At 33.0% G+C, this 16,388-nt stretch overlaps 1 long non-coding RNA gene across 2 annotated transcripts; it reads left to right on the forward strand.

Moving 5' to 3' along the window:
- Window positions 1-4,025: 4,025 nt before the first annotated feature.
- Window positions 4,026-8,523, forward strand: LOC133200628 (uncharacterized). 2 transcript variants are annotated; one of them, XR_009722972.1, is made up of 7 exons: window positions 4,026-4,722; window positions 4,911-5,025; window positions 5,129-5,227; window positions 5,326-5,508; window positions 6,171-6,254; window positions 6,347-6,481; window positions 8,091-8,523. It is a non-coding gene; the product is annotated as an uncharacterized LOC133200628 (long non-coding RNA). The 2 variants fall into 2 exon arrangements; XR_009722971.1 differs by having other exon boundaries at window positions 4,027-4,722; window positions 4,906-5,025.
- The last annotated feature ends 7,865 nt before the right edge of the window (window positions 8,524-16,388 follow it).

A 16,388-nucleotide genomic window follows, 5' to 3' on the forward strand; every position in this document is an offset into this window, starting at 1 on the left:
TTTTATGACATAATTGAAGACATATTACTGGCATTTTGTTTTTCTCACATTACTTGAATTCTTGGTTGCCTACAACAAAAATATTTAAATTGATATTTGTAACAGAGATTTAATTTGCAAATTTAAAAATAATGTTACAGTAGTTAAGAACTGGAATTAGTATAAAAGTAAGAAGAACTGGTATACATTGCTAACACAATGAAGCATCGGCAAAGTATTGAAATTATGAAGAATAAGAATCAGAGTGAAATGTATTGAGCATGGATATGAAAAGAAGTGACATACTGTTATGAATGAGATTGAGTGGCCTCTTGCTTTTACTTAAGGATTTTCCAAAACACTGATTGATTTGTATTTGAGAATAAATTGTAGGATTCTTATGAGATGCAAATCCAATTTAAAAGCTTCATCAAATTAAAGACAGACTGAATTATATGTCAAAAGAATGTGAAATGGCATTTCATTTTGAAATAAAAACATGATTTCAACTCAGAAAAACCAATGGGGTACAAAGTAAACAAACTGGAGTGACATACCTAGATTCTCTCTAATGGTTAATACATGTATGTTTAATTTGGGATGATTATTTTTATTCCATATTTCTTCTGTGATATGCATTATAGATAAGTCTACTAAACATGTTTTATAGAGTTCACTACCCCAGGAGGTTAAATATTATGATTAGATATTATATCGTGTTTTTTGTTTTGTTTGTTTGTTTGTTTGGCGGGGGGGGGGGGGGGGGTTGCTGTTTACCAATCTCCTATGCAGAGTAGTCGTTCGTTCCTCTCTCAGACCTCTGCAATGGGCTCGCGTCAAGATTTTTGACATAACGTAAAAACATAATATTTCAAGGATTATTTCTTCATTATAACTTTCATTCTGAATGAAATATATTCATGTTACAGACATACATTTTTAGGGAAAAAAAATATAAATTTTGCTATTTTCTATTCAGGGATATACTTTCATTGTTTATAATACTAGTTGAGCCATATATAATTTATCCATAGTAGGAACAAGTTGATGATGAATTTACTTCAAAGGAAATGTAGTTTGTTTTAACATTGCCAAATCACTCATCGTGTTCATAGTTAAGTGCTAGGTATTGCAAATTAAAAATCCTATTACAATACCTTGGATACATTGCAATATTAAATTTTGTATTGAAATATATTACAATATAACATTATTTCTATCTTTTTTATTTTTTTTTTCTTTTTTCATCAAAGACAAAACATGTAGTATATTTTTTCCTTCATTCCATAGCAACATTGATGTGAAGCCAGCAATTTTTTTCATGCTACGTACAGTATCTAATAATCTCTGCATTAGTCACATACCTCAATATTTGTGTCGACGTTTTGAGTTTCTATCTTTAACTTTAAAATTTATCACGCAGATGTAGTGAATTTCCATGTCAGAGGACAATAATTGCACACGTAGTGATTTTCCTTCCCAGAGTATATTATTTACACACACATGTAGTGAGTTTCCTTGCCAGAGTACATTATTTACACATATGTAGTGAGTTTCCTTGCCAGAGTATATTATTTACACAGATGTAGTGAGTTTCCTTGTCTGTTTAAAATTATCACACACATGTAGTGAATTTCCTTGCCAGAGTACATTATTTACACAGATGTAGTGAGTTTCCTTGCCAAAGTACATTATTTGCACACATGTAGTGAGTTTCCTTGCCAGAGTACATTATTTACACATATGTAGTGAGTTTCCTTGCCAGAGTATATTATTTACACAGATGTAGTGAGTTTCCTTGTCTGTTTAAAATTATCATACACATGTAGTGAGTTTCCTTGCCAGAGTACATTATTTGCACACATGTAGTTAGTTTCCTTGCCAGAGTACATTATTTACACACATGTAGTGAGTTTCCATGCCAGAGTACATTATTAACACACATGTAGTGAGTTTCCATGCCAGAGTACATTATTAACACACATGTAGTGAGTTTCCTTGCCAGAGTGCATTATTTACCCACATGTAGTGAGTTTCCCTGTCTGTATACATTTATCACACAGATGTTGTGAGTTTCATTGCATTGGTTTATTTTCATTTTCGATCAATGTTTGGAATCAGCTTCTAGTGTTTCAATGTTATCGATTATAATCAGACACCAGATTTCTACTTTACAAAGCATAATTTTGAAATTTTAAATTCAAAAGTAATGAGAATCTTTTATCAAGTATATTTTTAGAATCTACACACCTAGCTTAATTAAAAATCAAAACAAAAAATAGGGGTTAATGTGCTTCTCTTGGCGCTATTGAGCATTTAGTTTGACTTTTTTGCACTGTAAATACGTCTTACACATAAATCAATTTTTAAAGTTTTTCCTCCAATATTTTTTTCAAATAAATTATGGGAACAAACACAGTCTTATTTCACCTTGAATATATAGGTATATTAAAATTTGTGACAACAAAAAATTTTCAAATTACTTCGCAAGTTCAATTATTTGACCTTTTTGCACTCAGAAAATATTTTTCTGGCATTAAAAAATTTATCAAGCAATAATATATCTTGAAAGTAATGACATTTTACTGAATTTAAGAAGAATGGTTAAAAGTATTTTATATATTCAGAAAAGAAAATTAAAAGTGGGGGTCTGTGATGTTAATTTTTAGATATTACCAAAATAGTGCTAATTTTAAGCTTAATTTAAATTACGGCTATTTTTTCCTGGATTTTCACAATATATTTGCTATACTTATCAAATATAATGATAGAATTCATGATATTTTATTTGATATATAATTTAGGACCAGCATAAAACAATTCATGGCTCAGAATAACTCTGTGTGTAGGCTGCATGGAAAAATAGGAATCCAAACTTAGCATACTTTAAATACTTTGAAAGAGAAAGAAATGATCATTTTCTTCTAAAAAAAAAAACCTTCCGCCACAAAATATACTGTATGTGTCCATAAAATAGTGTATTCAAAATTTAGCGAAATCACTGGGTTCTGAGGTGTTGGCGACATCATGAATTAGCGCTATAAATGTCTGTACCATATATTGTATTTATAAATGATTTCTTAGTGGTATTCATGAATTAGGGCATTGTTGTCTGCGCCAAGGGCCCCCTAAAATATGAAGCCTGCTTTTTTAAGTACACATACAGTAGTTCCTCACTTAATGCTTTTGGTATGGAATTTAATCATGGAGTTTTAACTGAATATATTTTAATTGGTATTGTAGAATCCAAATTTATTGTAAGAACTAAAACATTATGCAAAAGTGGAAATATAGGTTAAGACAAAAATCTACTCAAAAGCTCAGGAGCATTTTACTTCTGGAGAACCACTTAGCAATTTTAATTTGTTTAAATGAATGGTGACCAACTTTTCAAGGAGAAGTAGCTATGAAACAGTGAAAATTTGATTCATATAAAAATCTCCTTTTTATAAACCATTGAAACTTATGTGGAAGTCAAGTGTCCTGACATGGTATAGATTCAAGTTTGCATGTTCAAATCTGACTTAATGGGGTAGGTGGAACCAGTATGGAATCAATATTTTTTTTACATCAACATATAAAAAAAAATGTCATAATAAGATGCGGTCATAACATGGTAGTTTGTTCAATTGTCTTTTTGTAATTAAAAATAAATAAATGAAGTGCATCTACAGTGGGGTAGGATAGGGCTACAATGAAGGATTGAAGTTTTTCATTGGAATGTATGTCACAACAGGACATTGATTAGTGATATTAATGTCCTAGCTGTTATCCTCAGAAAGTGCTGTACAATTTTTTTCCCAATCATGGTTCCTAGAGGTACCCGTAGAGTGGCACAACAATAGTGGATTAAAGTTTTCTGTGGGAATATAAAGGAAAAAATGTTTAAAATAAAAAAGAAATGGAATTTTTTTTTTAAATACAATGTATTCTGTGATAAAGAACAAACAACAGCATTTTTTTCTTCCATAACTGGTACCATTGAACAGAGTCATTCCACCAAAAATGTTAATTATTCCTAGTTTGAGAGCATTAATATTTTTCATCAAATTTTGAATTCGTCTATTTTTATGAGGAAAAAATTGTAAAATGCTAAGTTCAAGATCTTTGGGATTGGTATTTTGACTACTTTGTATGGACATTCTTTAAATAGTGCACTGTGCACAAATTTGGTTGAGAATGCACATTTAGTTAAGTATTTTAGTATATCCCTATTCGTTCAAGCTATATATACTGTCCTGTCTGTCCACTTTATTTTGCAAGTCATCTAAATATTTAAGTGGTAGCCAAAGAAATTCATTTTCAGGTGATTGATTAGTTTTTGTAGATGTGTATGAATTTTGATCTCTCCCCTGAAGCTAAGCTGAAGTGAAGTGATAATTCTGTTGAACATGAATTGTTAGATATCAAATGAATTCCAAACTTTAAGACTTCGTTTCAATATGAAGGGATATGTTAAGATTCGAGCATTGATTGGTGTATACAATTAAAAGAATGTCTTTGTGCTTGCATGATGAACTGGGTTGAAAAATTTTGAAAATATTAAATGTTTCCCTCAGCTTGTTGTGATCCTCCTGGACATCCAAGTGTTTTCGACATTGATGAAGATTTTGTCAATCTCTCTCTTGGACCAAACCAAGAAATGATGGTTTTAAGAAGATTATAGGATATGTCATAGAATACGAAGACCCCACCACTGGAGGCAGGCTAATGACTACCCAGTAGATGAGTGTGTTTATGAGGGTGAGTAACTGATTACTTGTTGACACATGTATCTTTCTTATGAACTAGTAAGTGGATTTACATGTCCTTTTGTTGCATGTAATTAGTATATTATGGCTGAAAACTGTAAAAAGATGTTTTACAAAAGTGATTCTTGAAATTTGTTTTGTTTACAAAACTTGAATTTGAGAGTTTTTTCATCAGTGAAGGGATTAAAAAAGGACAAGGAATACAACTTCCACATACAGGCCAAGAATCTTGAAGGTTTTTAAATTAGTGAGTCTAGTGATGTGATTGGTCCCATAACTCCCAAGCCCAAATACAGTAAGTATATTTGAAAAAAATTATAACATTTTAAAAAACAATTACCATATTGTACTTTATTTTCAATTATTTTTTCTTTCACGTTTTTAAACTTTTATTTTAGCCAAGGTTTTGCCACCTGGTGTACCAGAGGCTGTCAACAATTCTATAACTTATCTGAAATGGGAACCACCTAAACATAATGGTGGCTGTAAAATTACAGGTACTAATTTAAAAGTAGAATAAAAAAAGGGAAATGATGATCTCTGTTCAAAACCACATAAACACTGTAGCAGTTGATAATATTGATTATCTTTGTAGACTACCTTGTAGAAGAGAGGTTTAAGGGAACAGAGAAATGAGTACCCCTGCACTGACCCCTCTTTACTGTCACCGATCTTCCTCAGGACTCAGAGTGAGAGTTTAGAGTTACAGCTGATAACTTTGCTGGAAACTGTGAGCACAGTCTGTGCTCACCAGCATACAAAATCCAGGAGAAGATTGGTATGTTGTCAAGTTAATAAATGTATCGTACACTATTATGGTACTAGAAAAAAGATTTGGAGGTCAAATTAAACCATAATGTGTATTTTCTTCTCAAAGCCCATAATACTCTCACTTTACTGGTCAGGAGCTGAAATTTATGTGAAAGCTTCCTGATGTAATAAAGATTTTAAATTGTTCAAAAAATGGCCTTTGAGGTAGATGGGGCCACAATAGGGGATCAAAGATTTACCTTGAAATATATACATACATTTATGTACTGGTTAAAATCTTTACGAATCCTCTTAAGAACAACTGGACCACAAAAAGTATTTTTAAACCTTCTTGTAGCTTCCTTTTTGTTCAAATCATGGCCAAAGGGAGGAAGGAAGCGGGGGGGGGGGGGGGATAGTGGATTCAGAGACCCTTTAGAGTTTGGATAGGGTCATAATATGAGTTCAAAATTTTGCATGAGAAAATTAAGGAGAAAAACTCTTTATAAACATTAAGAAAAGCTTCTTTTACATGGGAAATGTTGTAGCCTATGGGACTCTTCTTTGCATGCATAGTAAAGGCAAAAAGAAAAAAAATAGATAACCCCTATTGTATTCATAAATTTGAATCTTACTTTTTAAGAAAAGTGTTATTTTCCAATTTAATATCTAATTTGAATGTTTTGACAGAGTCTTTTGCAATTGAGCAGGATGAGGAATCACACCAATCATTTGTAAATGAAAGCAGCAGTCATGATGTTGTCAATGAGAATGGTAATCTATATTTATGATGTTGTTTGGATGTTACAAATTAAAAGTTAACACCATAAAAATGAACAGTCTTAAAATGATAATTTCTTTTTTAGAATTTTAAATAGGACATGATACAGGGCCACTTTTAAGTGATGAAGCAGACGAGTATGATGATGGTAATGATGATGAATCATACCATCCTTCAAGCGATGAAAAAAGCTGTGATGAAGATACCATTAATGATCTTGGTAATAAAGCTGAAAACAGAACTTTCTTAAGCTCAAGTAAGCTTTTCTGATCAAAGTTTGTCCATTGTCCATCTCCAGCGTCACTGTTGTTTCAAATTTTCAGCTCCTTCTCAAGAACCACTGCGTCAATTTCAACCAAACTTGCCACAAAGTATTCTTCGGTGGGGGATTCAAGTTTGTTCACATGAAAGGCATCACCCTATTTTAAGGGGATATAATCAAAAATAAGTGCAAATTTGATGGCATCTTTAAAAAAATCTTCTCCAGAAACAATGGGCAGAGTTGTTTACTTGTACAGCTTTTTAGTATTTTCCATGAATCTTCGAGTAAAAAAGTGCTCTACAGATTCATGTTGAAAATATACAGATTTTCCCTAAAGACGGAAAAAATCAGAGTCGTTCCCGAAATTTGCCAATCAGTTTGATAAAGAAGCTTGTTGATTGAAGTGGTCTTATCAAAAATGATCTAAAAACAATATAATTACGGCAAATGTAAAATATGTAAGCAACAGTAGACAGCATACGGTGACTTGCGTAGTTAGTGCTTAGTATTTGTATAACAAGGGGTTCTTCATATAAAAATGTCTAATAAGCTGAGTTGCATTTTTACTGACAAACTGCTCAAAATACTGACAACTTCTAGAATACTGACATCAGTTAGAAAAGTTAAACAGGTCTGAGTGGGCCAGAAAAATTATTCTCCAGAACAGCAAAGCCATGACAAATCATATTAATACAGAAGCATACTCAGGTAATGTAGCTTGAAGAAGGGTGGGGACACAATGGGGCATAAGACTTTTACATGGAATTATATAGAAAATGTCTTTAAAGGCCTTCTTCTCAAGAACAGCAAAGCCATGATTTGTTATATTAATACAGGAGTATTTTTCAGGTAGTGTACATTCAAATTTATTCAAATCGTAACATCAAGGGGTAGGATGGGAGAAGTAGTTTCAGGTTTGTTCAAATCATCACCCACAGGGCATAGGGTGGCACCAATTGTATAATTACTCAAACTTTCCAATACTGAACTGATTTCTGCTTTTCTCTTGCAAAAGGGCTCAGGTGTCATGGACCATGGGCCTCTTGTATAAGGTGTTATGTATTACATTGTACAATATGTAGATTGTTTAAAGTGAATTAAAATTCTGGCAGAATTTCTGTCTTGAATTTTAAGTATGACTGTTTCTTTATTACAGTTAAGGATTAATTCCATAAGTTGATTTTTCTCCAGACATGATCACAGTCTGATAAATTGACAAAATTCATTTTAAATAAATTACATTCCTTTGCATCACATTAACATGATGTTCATTAGCCAGCATTATAAATTATAAATATCTCCATAAGGAGCTTACATATATAGAGTGTTTCAATCATGCCTAACAGATTAAAGTATTGAAAACAACTTTCATACCCTCTTCATTAGGTTTGAATGGGTAAGATGAGGCCATAATAGGCAATCAAAGCTTTACATAGGGATATATGGGGGGGGGGGGGGGTGTGCAGGGCCATTGTGACTTGGGTGAGCCATGTGGCCCATTGGCCTCTTCTATAAAAATAAAGATGAATCCCTTTTGCCAATACATGTACATATATAATAATTTCAGATATGCCCAGTAAGCCTCTCAAATCTGAAATGCAGCAGAAACAAGCTGCACTTGCAAGTGACAGCGAAAAGGACAGTGAATGTGAAGATGATCATGATGATGTCGGCAAAGTTTTACCACAGTCAGAGAAGCGAAAGACCAGGTTTTTAGAGGCCAAAAACATCGTCTGGGAACTATAATAATAAAAAACATTCATGTCTCTTTTGTGAGAAGTTTTGCCAGCAGGCAGTTGATGGTATGCATATCATATAAGCCCATAGCTCTTTAAGTACAAAAAATTGTGAGATTCATTTTTGCATATAGGTTCAGGATGGAGCTGAATATTGAAAAAATATATCCTATAAATTTTTTTTCATGGACATGTAGCAGACAGCTGTTTGCATAATTTAAGCAAGTAATTATTTTTTAACCAAAATTTGTGAAATTTATCGCTCATGACACATTGTTCATGCAAGGTTTACCTATTTATATTGACACTGCAACAGGCCCAGAACCCCCCCCCCACTTTTTCTGAGTATAGTATTTTGCTATAGTAAAGTATCCTTTATATCCTGGTTGCCCCTCCCCTCCCCCCCCTTTTTGTTGCAATAAGGTCAGTTCAGTAAATAATGTTTTTTTTTGCTTGTCAGATATTTTTTGAAGTCCCCCCTACTTTTGAAACCCTTGCTATGGGCTGTAAATTGAAGTTTTAAAAAATTCTTTACTGGTGAAGATCTAGCAGGCAAACTAGCAGGCATAAAATTAAATATGAAGATTATGAATAGTAATCAAACTCAAAAGTCCATTAGAATAATCCATATTCGTAGCAGAGCAAACATGGACCTCTAAAATTAATCTTAATTAATGCTTAGCCCTCTAATTGAAGGCTTCTTCATGTTTCAGGCACATGAAAAGGCAGAGTTAGTCATAAATTAGAATGTTTTATACAGTATTAGCCAGTATACCTTATCCTCTTTACTTTTGAACTTCTAGGAGTTCAGCTGCATCAATATGATAATAAATATAGAATTCTTGTGAAAATTTACGATTTTTGTTGCATGGGTCTAGATTTCTAGATCCAGGCGGTTTTGAAATGACCACAGCCTGAGAAATTCATAATACTCAGGTAATAGTCAAAGCCTAGGGCCTTTTGTTGCATTTTAAACACAGGAAGTTATTTACTGCATGATATTTATATTTCTTGCTTGGTTGTCAGCTTTAAGCTTGAAGAGTTTTTTTTTTATTTCGAAACTTGTATGTTGTTTAATGCACTAAGAAAATGCCACTATATTTTGCACAAATACTGACTGATTGTCCTTGGTTGTTCTGTGAAAATAAACTTATTTTGGATACCTTAAAAATTAACAGCAAGAATTATCTATTAACACTTGGCTTATACATGTGTATCTTATTTCATGTCAGCCTTCTTTTTATGTACTTTTTTGTATAGTTGATGCAATTAAATTGTTTCATGCAAACAAACCGTCTTTTTTGTTTGATCTTTCAAAATGTTGTAAAACATTTGAGCAAAGGGATAAGAAAACTAAAGGGTGCTGTATGAACTGCATTTCGTAAAAAATCATGGTTTTAGAGACCAACATATTTGAGCAATGGGATTTTTAAATGCTGAATTGGAAAATGAAATGATGAATATGAAATGATAGAATGTTATGCATAAAAAAACAATGAAGTGGACTTTCCCCACCAAAGTAATTTCAGTTTTTTGTAGCCATTAAATTGCAAGAATAAATAAGAGGGATCATTATTTTTCCCCTTATTTCAGGTCCGTAGAACGCGGAGGCTATCCCCCCCCCCCCTTTTCTGAATATACTATATTTACTATATTACTATTGTAAATTTTCCTTTGAATGCTGGTTGTGGTGTCATCCACATAAAAAAGAACGAGATGTTATTACATGAACAGTAGTTAAGTAATTTGTAATCCTATAAAATTCTTGTTAAGAAAAAAATAAACTCTTTAAGATCATAAAAAACATAATGATTGCATTTAAAATTGGGGAACGACTTTCAATTCCTACTTGTCTTACCCAATGCAACAGAAAAAAAAAACCCAAAACGAATATTCTTGACGAAGCAAGTCTTGAATCAACGCACACTCGGCCGTCAGCGACGTAAAAGCAGAGGGGAGGGGTAGCTTGGCCCCTCCTTTTTTCAAACTTAAAAGTTTTATTTTTAATTTACTGTGAAAGTGTTCATTAACCCCCCCTCCCCCCCACCCCCATACACACACTGTTTTGTTATGTATTTAAATGCGGTCATTTTATTGTAAAGAAATTTTTTGGAGGGTTCACAAAAGTTCAACCCACCAATAGGATTTTCGACTTTTTGAAGTTAACCTATTTCTCTTGCTTGCCAAAGATTTTCGGGTATTAAGTTGTATTTTCTGCCCCCCCCCCCCCCCCCCCCCCGACTTTCAAAAACGATGTTACGTGCCTGGCCGTTAATACTTTTAAATCTTTGTCATGACTGTTAATTTATTCTTCTCATTTCATTTGCTTTATTTTAATCTATATACAGATGTTGAAAGCCATTTTTTTATCTTTTAACTTTATCGGATATCCTTTGACAATTTTTTTTTCTATAGCATACAGATTTCATGCAGATATTGTCATGTATTTTCGACAATTTTTTGGAAAAATTGGTGTTTTTACGGGAAACGCATTCAAAATTTACTGAATGTAGTGATTTTCTTGTATAATATCTTACAAGAGTGTTTATGTACTGAGTTTCCTGTGTGTGTCCTGGTAAAGCCATGTAGTGACTTGTCAACTTCCAGTGTGATTGAGCAAAATCACGTGACCAAATGTAGTGACTTTTAGGTGAAAAATCATTTTTTCATTATTTGAATTTTCATCTTTCTGAACCTCATTTGCATATACAAAGACCCATAGAATCACAGTTATGGTCTGTTTATCTTGTTAGCATTGCTGGAACATAGTGTAGTGACTTTCAGGTGTAAAACCTCGTGTAGTGAGAATTGCGGTTGTACACGTATGTGTGTGTGTGTAAGGGTGTGTTGGTTTCACCTATCTCCCGAGGACTATGGTGTGAAAAAACACCTTTACTCCGAGGACGTAAATTTCTTCCGAGGACTTTTTCCACGTCCTCGGAAAAAAATTGCTTGTACCGTCACAAAATATCGAACTACATCACGTGGTGAAATTTGATGAAAGTCCTCAGAAGAATAGTAAGATGTGAAATTGTGTTACACCATCACACACTTTTATCGTCTGCCATAACACACATTTGATATTTTAGATGCGCGCTGATGCGCGCGCATCCAAACAGGATATTTCCGATGCGCACTGATGCATGCGCATAGGAATGGCGGAAATGATGAAGGGTCTTGACTTTTACGTCTCAATATGTAAGTATTCACAGTATATTTACTAAACGTTGTTTTCATTAATGAAAAATAAATAATCTTAGATAAAAAAAAGACATTTAACAAAGAATTTTAATGCTAGTATCTGTACTTACATGTAGATGTAAACAGATAGGACATATACAAACATTAATAGGAAAAGACATAAACAGATAAATGATAGATCTCATTTGACTACTTAAAATCGTGTAATTGAGGAGAACTGTCAATGAAGAAGGGGAAATGATAAGTACGAAAAACATATGTTTATACCATGTTCATTTCTATGAGCCTTTCAGGTTTTTAGGTGACATTAACTTGTTGACAAAACGCTTGCTTATAATTAAACCCCCCCCCCCCCCCCAAGGTTTTTTTTGATGACAAAACACTTGTACAAGCAATGATACGTGGCACTGGTTAAATTAATTCACACGAATTAAGGTAGGATTATTAAAAATGGCTGTTTGTAAATTTAGAATTTACAGAGGGAAGAGCCAAAATTACTGAAAATGGAAACTAAAATTTCGATCATTTATCTTCACATGACAATCTTAGATTCCTCACTTTTTCATTGTAGAGACTTTTTATTTGGAATCGAAAACAATGTATAGTTCCTTTGACATAGTTTTCAGAAATGGAGCAGTAGATTAACTTGTTAAAAAAGTAGCATGCATGCAAATCTTTAATTTATGGAAAAGCAAAATTTAAAAAAAAAAATTCTATTCTTTTGGAAAATCATGGTTAGGTTTTATGGGTCTGAAAAGCAGTGGTGATCAAGAAAACAAGACCAACCGTACTCAGTATTTATAACTTAACAAACTTTCAGAAACATATAAATGGAATATTAAGGTAATGGATTTTGTTTATGTTTGTTGTTGTAAAACTCGAGATTAGTATAAATACTTTTGCACACTTCAATTCATTTAATGTTCCTTACCTTTCATCTTCAAAACACAAAACTGATCTCCATGTTTTTTCACTCATATTAAAAGGCCACCACTTGCTGGTGGAGGGCTGCAAATTTAAAACTGTACTCAGTACTTATGGCTTTTGAGCACTGAGGGATCTTTTTCATGCCAGCACTTACTGCGACACAGGACCTCAGTTTATAAGGTCTCCTCCAAAGACCGGTCTCCATGTTCTGCTATTTGAATCCACAATGTAAGGATCATCTTACTCCTTGACTCTAAAGCAAATGCTCTAACCATTGCACCATGCAGGTGACTTTGATCTCCATGCCTCAGAGGAAATGACTTGATAGCCTCTTATAGGAGTAATTGTCACTGGCTGTATGCACTATCTATGTAGTCACATAAACCAAATACTGCTGCTCTTTGAGACATAGTTTATAAGTCTTCTATAATGCACTTAAAATAAGTCAAGATTCCAATTTCAAACATCCCATTCATTCAAAGAGTTAAAAAAAATCAATACCTCAGGAAGTTTCGACAATTCTTAGATTTGAAAAATATTGCTCAAATTGAATTAGATTTCATATTTTATTCTGTTTATGTCAAACATGATATTCTCTTTATTAACAATTGATTTCTCTCCTTGGTAAAATGATTTTTTACTGTTTATTTAACGTCCCTTCGAGAATTTTTTACTCATGTTAAGAAGCCACCACTTCCCTGTGGAGGGCTGCAAAATTAGACCTGAACTCAGCACTTATGGCCATTTATATTAGCAGTAAGGGATATTTTGTGCAAACACCTACTGCAACAAAGAACCTGCTTTATACGGTTTCATCCAAAGGACCGGTTTTCAGGTCCCACAATGGGATTAAAACCCATGAAGTAAGGATCAACTCCTTACTTTGCAACTCTGGAGCAAAAGCTCTATACTCTATGCCACGTGGCGACTGGTAAATTGATAAACATGCACTAAATATGTTGACTCTACCACAGGTCTCTATGTGACCTCTAAAATTTAGGCACCAACTGGCTCCTTATGAAAAAAAAATTTAGTCACAAATGCAAATTTTCAGCCGCCAGGTAAATTTTTCTTAGGCACAAATCTAAAAACTGATATTAGTCAATATTAGAGACATGTCTATTGCTTCTTTTCGGCTCTTTATAAAAAAAAATTGAAAATGTTTATAGTTCAGTAATTTGATGATCACCAAGCCAATTTAAAATGGTCGCCAATTTGGCGAATTCTAGAAAATTTTTAGGCATCAATCATAATTTTTAGGTGCTATGGCGACTTAATTAGTCGCCAATTAGACCTATACCATATATCACATACCCTGTAATTGTTTTCACTATCTGCACATTTTTGATTTTTTTGCCTTTACAAATCAACTTGGTTATAAAGATACATGACTGTATAATTTTTGTAAAACAGCTGGATTTTTAAGTTAAATTCCTTTTGATTTAAAGCTAAGAAAACTTACATATTATAGCCAAAGGACTGGTTATTAAGGGACAAGCTTAAGTATTTCTGACACATTTATTCTATCCCCTTTAAAATTACCAGGGGGCTATAGATACAGGTTGGTCATGTGATCAAATCCCATGGAATCCAAAGGGCTTTATGGTAGGTAACAACATATGACTATAATCCCATAGATGATAAAATATTATACTTTTTCATGTTACATTTTGCCCATATATGAAGCATTAGAGTATTATAAATTGTGTATAAAACATTAATGTTTTTACTTTGAATTTCAAATGTCAAGCGTCACCTGTGTGGCGCAGTGGTTAGAGCATTTGCTCTAGAGTCGCGGAGTAAGGAGTTGATCCTTATGTCGTGGGTTCGAATCCCACTGTAGGACATAGAGAGCGGTCCTTCAGATGAGACCATATATATCGAGGTCCAGTGTCCAGTAGGTGCTGGCACGAAAAAGATCCCTCACTGCTCAATGGTCCTGAGTGCCGAGTACAAGTCAAAATTTGCAACTTTCCACCGGCAAGTGGTAGCATTTCCATATGAGTGAAAAATTCTCGAGAGGGATGTTAAACAACAACAACAAAAATCAAATGTCAAGCTAGAATAAGGAACTACAGCATTGAACTATTGACCCTTTTTAGTCATTCATAGTTATAAATGAGTCTCCTTGAATCCTAATATTTCTCAGGAGAAAGCACTGCAATTTTAAATAAGTGTTTATTTTCTAGAAACTTTTCTTTGTGCAGGTGTATCAGATGCATTCCAAAAGTGTTCAGTCACTGAAAATTTAAATACAGTTGAACTTTGGTATCTCAAGCACTGATAACTTGAATGCCATGGATATGTCAAAGTTAACTGGAAGTCCGAACCACTTATTTTTTAAGAAATTAACACTCGATATCTTGAATACTCCTATATCTCTAAGTTTTTTCAGTTCCATCTATTTAAAGATAATAGGTTTGACTGTGCATGTTTCTTATTTAGCATTTGATGAATTTCATATGAATCACCAACAAGTTTTCACATTTTGATGCAAACTTTTATAGTTCTAAACAACCAACCACTCATTAATCAATTACTACATATAATTTAAATAAAATAAATTAACAATTAGTTAAAAGTTCATAATTATATACATTTTACCAACTCTTTTTATGTATTCAACTACAAGATATTATATACATAATTTAAATAAATTTAAATTGATCAGAAATGTCAAAATGGAAAGTTTGAGAAACCTGGCTTCATTTACTGGACAGTACTGAAATTGTAGAAAAGAAGTTCATTCATTTATAAATTTTATGATTCGTTCTAGGAACAGATCAGAAAATATGTTTCAAAAATATGTAGTATCTATTAAAATAATTAAAAAATCAAAGTGAAGGAACACTTTAGCATATGTGTCTGCCTGTTCATCTATTTGCAATCATACTAATAAATATACAAAGCTGATGTATCAAGATAATAAATGCTACTATATAAGTGAAGCATTTCAATTAAATCTCTTGGTTGTAACCATTATAGCATTTTGTCGTGTTAAACAGAAAAAGTAATCTAACTGTGAAGTAGCTCCCAAGTAGTCCATGTGCAAGTTCTTCCAAGTTTCTTTGCAACAACCAGTTTTGTACCCATTTTTGCAGATGAGTAAGGCAGTATACATGGATCATATTCAAAAGCTTTAGAGATATTTATGAAATAATGAAAAAGTTTGGTAAAATAATTATAATTTCATTGCCTCAATTGATATAATTCATGTTTCTTTGGATTGAAAAATCTTTATATATCCTTCAATAAAAGTCCTTAATTATTTCCTATGTATCTTAAAAAACGAGATCTGATTGGTTAGCAAGCGGGGTGTAAATTTCCTTACACCCAGCTAAAGCTGGGATGGGGTTAAATAATGTGACATCAAAAAGAATAGTTTCTATATCAAATAAACACCATACAACATGATGTCACGATGTATTGAAGCATGTAGTAAATCAATAGTTTAAAATATTAGTGGAATTGAGTTTACAGAGAAATTATTAGGTTATATAGGAAATAAAGATTTGTTATCCAGGTTTAATCAAGGGTGTACAAAGATTTACCTGTTAGCAAATATAACCTATCACTGGGTTGTATTTTGGCTGACTTGCTTCATACCAATTGTTAGGCCTTTGTTTATATGCTAAATTTGACTATCAAATGTTCCATCTACTTGATCAATATATAGGGCTCACAGTGGGTGTGGCCGGTCAACAGGGGATGCTTATATAATCCTCCTTGGCACGTGATCCGACCTCTGGAATTTCAGGGGGTCTGTGTTTATGCAGTGTTCAAAGATTTGTATTGTTTATAATTTTTATGAAATAGATCACTGTTCATTATCTTCTCTTTTTCTTCCATATCCATACCCCGCAATCATAACTTTGACCTTTTGACTCCAGAATCAAGAGGAATCATCCTCTCCACTGGAGTAGAGACTGATATAAAAGCCAATTTGAAAGCAACTAAATCAACAGACACAAATTGAATTTCTGATGTACATGTACCCTAAA

This window comes from Saccostrea echinata, unplaced genomic scaffold (genome assembly GCF_033153115.1).
Source record: "Saccostrea echinata isolate AGI-Se365-2 ecotype Australia unplaced genomic scaffold, CSIRO_AGI_Sech_v1 ptg000040l, whole genome shotgun sequence".
NCBI lineage: Eukaryota > Metazoa > Mollusca > Bivalvia > Ostreida > Ostreidae > Saccostrea > Saccostrea echinata.